Source organism: Hipposideros armiger, unplaced genomic scaffold, assembly GCF_001890085.2.
Source record: "Hipposideros armiger isolate ML-2016 unplaced genomic scaffold, ASM189008v1 scaffold_824, whole genome shotgun sequence".
In the NCBI taxonomy this organism is placed as follows: Eukaryota; Metazoa; Chordata; class Mammalia; order Chiroptera; family Hipposideridae; genus Hipposideros; species Hipposideros armiger.
Genome location: NW_017732174.1, coordinates 736,378 through 740,747, shown reverse-complemented (window position 1 = coordinate 740,747; position 4,370 = coordinate 736,378).

Below are 4,370 nucleotides of genomic sequence, written 5' to 3'. Positions count from 1 at the left end.
CTGCAGCAGGGAGGCCTCAATGAGAAAGGATTGCTGGAAAGGCCGCTCATTTCTATTCTACTTGAGAACGACGCAATGAGCGAGAAGGTCATTATAGGGATAACCCGATTCTGCTCAAATTTTAAATCGTGAACCCATTACACGTGTCTGGACATTAGTTCTTGGCACATCCCTACACTCTCCACATGGCCTATTGCTGCACCCAGAGGGTGTCCTCAGGGAGGCTGAGCCTGCTCCCGCCTCTCAGGGAATCTCCCTGCTCCCTGAGGCCAGGCCACTGACTTGCCAACAACACGGAGGGGACGTTTCATGATTAACTTCTGACCCTGGGCGCCTCATCTTGGAAACACCTCCATTACCCAGCCTGGAGCACCCAAGCACAGCATCCTGCTCCCTAAGCCCCAGCTGAGCCAACCTTCCTCTCCAGGCACCAGGGCTGAGCTGACACCCTGGGCTACTCTCCCTGCTCCTCCAGGTAGAGCACAGTCCTGATGTCAGAGGCCTCTGTCCTCTGCCCATCTGTCACAGCAGAGGGAATGGTCCTTACTGGGACAGATGGGGCATGGAGATGACTCTTCCAGAGTAGAACCCAACACCTGAAGATTCCTCCATCTGTCTGTGACCCCCAGAGCAAGCTAAAAGACTGGAGCTCTCAGAGTCACCCCCATCTTCCTCATTCTCATGCAGGCCCCATTCACAGAAGCAACTCTGACCCTGCAGACTCAGCCCCGCCTTTTCCAGGAGTTCAGGTCCAGTCTGGCCACTCAGGCTCCCCAGTGTGAGGTCAACCTCTGTGCTCTTATCTTTATCACTTGTTTCCTTCTGCCTTGAGTTGGGTTCATTTTGCTCGCAGTTTTCTAGTTTCCTGTGGACGGACCTTCAATTATTGGTTTGAGGTATTTCCTCTCTTCTAATGTAAGCATTTAGTGGTATCAGTTCCCCTCTCAGCACTGCATAAGCTGCATCCAACTAAGGGTGGGTTTTTTATTTCTTTCATTTTTATTTAGTGTATTTAATTCTGCATTTTTCATAATTTCCTCTGAGACTCTTCTTTGACACATTGATTATTTAGAAACAATAACCAGTTGTTTACGTAATCAGTTGTTTACTTTCCAAATGTTTTTAGAGATTTTCCTGTTGTCTGTTATTGATTTCTAGTTTGACTCTATTATTGTCTGAGAACATACCCTGTTTGATTTCAGTTACTTAAATTTGGTTAGATTTTAGATACAACACCAAGCACAAGTGACAAAAAAGGATGAATTGTGTATTCCTTCTTTTGGCCATTCTTTAAGAGTAGGTCAGCTAGCAACACACTCTCATAGTCTTCCTTCATCAGAGAATTTCCTTATTTTCCCTTCACTCCTGAAAGATAATTTTGCCAGATACAGAATTCAGAGTTGACAGTTCTTTTCTCTCAGCACTTGGAAAATATTGTGCCACTTTCTTCTGGTCTCTATGATTTTAGATTCAAAATTTACTGTCATTTAAATTAGTGTTTCTTAATAGGTAATGGGTTATATTTCTCTGGTTGTTACTAAAGATTTTTTTTCCTTGTCTTTAGTTTGCAGAAGTTTGCTATGTGTCTTAGGTTGGATTTGTTTGTGTTTATCCTGTTTGGTGTGCACTCACCTTGTTGAGCCATCATTTCTTCAAACTCTTTTTCAGAGCACATTTGTTTCTTTTTTTCCATCTACCTCTGGAACTCCGGTGGTACAAATGTTAGCTCCTTTTGTTATTGTCTCACAGATCGCTAGAACTCTGTTCATGTTCTTTCAGTCTATTTTCTCTCTATTTTCCTGAAGGAGTAGATTCTATTGATCTGTCTTCAAGTTCATTGATTTTTTTTAAATGGGGAAGTGGCACCTTAAGTTTTAGAAGTACACACAGAAGTGTTTACAAAAAATATCTTATGATTTCTGATATTTAAGCCAGTAGGTGGAGGAGAAGGAGGATAGATATATCAAGGTTTGTGAGGAGTTGATATTTTTGAAGCTGTGGATGGGTCCACGGGGTTCACTATACCATTTTCTCTAGTATAATAAACTGGAGTTCATTTGTGTGTGTTTGTATACAAATTCTCTTTGTATATACTAGAAATTTTTCATATGAAAAGTTTTTAAAGGAAAAATACCCAGCCCAGAAGTTTTTATCAGTGAGCTCTACAGAACTTTCAAGAAAGACCATCTCAATCTTATACAAATTTTTCCATAGGATAGAAAAATGGAATATTCCCTCAACTCATTCTGTTGTTAATATTATATTTACCTTAACCTTGAAATCAGAACCAAGAAAAAAGTTACAAAAGAGGAAAGTGTCAGGCAAGTCACACTCCTGCACAGAGATACAAAAATCCTAAACAAAATATTAGCAAATTAAATCCAGCAGCATAAAAAAAGATGATGAACCATGAGTAAGTTCTGTTTGTCCCAGGAAAGCAAAGGAGATTTAACGTTAAAAATATATTGAGGGAAGCGGGCAGTGATGTAGAATATTTCTTGTGCCGGGGTCGTGGTCTCGTCAAGCCGAAGAATGAAGACATGGACCAGAGAGGTAGAGTTTGTAGAAGAGGATAGTTTTATTAAAGCAAGAGAAAGGTTACAGCTCCCAAGCAGGAGAGTGTACCCGGAAAATGGGATGTGCACTAGTTAGGGTAAAAGGCTTGAGTTTTATACTTTTCTTTCTGCCTAATAGGGGGAATGCTGAAATACTGGTGCCCGTTATTAAGGTGTTTATCAGATTTGTTCTGTTGCTCAGCCTTGGGAATGCCTTTCCTAATGTCCTGTAAAATGGCTTTGTTGCTCTGGGGCATGATTGATGTCTCTGTTCCAGTATGAGGGAATTACCCTATAATTTTTTGGTATGTTTTATTTATTTATTTATTTTTATTGTGAAATAAACATTTTTTAAAATTAGTTTCAGCTGTACAACACAGTGCAATAGTTATACTTTTTACCCGTCAAAGAGACAACCCCTCTCCCCCTACCTTATAATTTTGAAAGAAATGGCTAGCTTAAGGAATGGCCAGTTTTTTCCCTTATCTTTGTTCAGTCTACCAGGGAATTCCTGACTACTGGATATTATACTACCTAACCTGTCTTAGCAGGAGCTTCTAGCGTGCCAGCAATGTTTTGTATCCGGATCTAGCTTCCAGATACATGGGTTTGTTTATTTTTTGAAAAGTCATTAAGCAATACACTTATTATTTATATACCTTTCTATATGTAAGTAATACATCAAATCTAAAGTTTAAAAAAATATACATCAGGCTGGCCAAGTGGCTCATTGGTCAAGAGTTGCCTTGGGAGTGCAAGCTCTGAGAAGCAGAGCCGCCAGTTCAGATCCCACATGGACCAGGGACGCTGTGCCCTCTACAGCTAAGATGGTGAACAACAGCTCAACCTGGAGCTGGGCTGCCGAGAGTAGCCGGTGACGGCGTAGGCTGCAGTGGGGCTGCAGTGGGCTGCCATAAGCTACCGTGAGTGGCTGGCAGCCAGTGTGAGCGGCTGACAGCTGGTGTGAGCTGCCAAGAGCCACCATGAGCAGCCGTCCAATGGCCAGCGACCAATCTCCCTCAGCTGGGAAGAGCGCAATGATCACAATACCAACATGGGCTAGTGAAGCAACATCCTCCACAACTAGACTGAAGGACAAAAGGACAGCAACTTGTCTGTTCCCCTTCCCCAATTCCCCAATAATAATCTTTTTAAAAAATTAAAAATATACATCATTTGCTACTGTAGACAAAAAAACATCCAACCACAGAGAAAACTTATAATAGTTCATTTGAGCCAAACTGACAATTGCTGAGAAGCAAAATCTCAATGAATTGAGAAAATGCTCCCCAAAATGCCGATTTGCAGGTTATTTGATACATAGAATCAAAGGAGGAGGGTTACATGAAATCCATTGGTGGTAGATTAAGGGGGTCAAGAAAGCAAATGGGGAAATCTCTGGGATTGGATAAAAGTAAATAGGAGAGACAGATACTTCTTTTATAGGTGGGTACAAAATAGTTAATAGTTCCTTTTTACAGCACATAGAGATGGTAATCAGGAGACAAGAATAACAATGAGGGGTTCTGTAGTTTCCTGCTCTGGTCCAGAAAAAGGGATTCCTGACATTCCTAGGATGTTATTTTAGGTGCAAAAAGACAATAGACAGGCTCACTTAAGGTAAAGATTGACCTTATTGAGGAAACTTCAGGCTGAAGATGTGACTTTCTGCCATGGCCTACCTTAGTTAGGATTTTTTTTTTTAAGATTTTATTGGGGAATTGGGGGAGGGGAACAAAGCTGGGGAATGGGGGGGGGCACAAGTTGCTGTCCTTTTGTTCTTCAGTCTAGTTGTGGAGGGCGTTGCTTCATTGG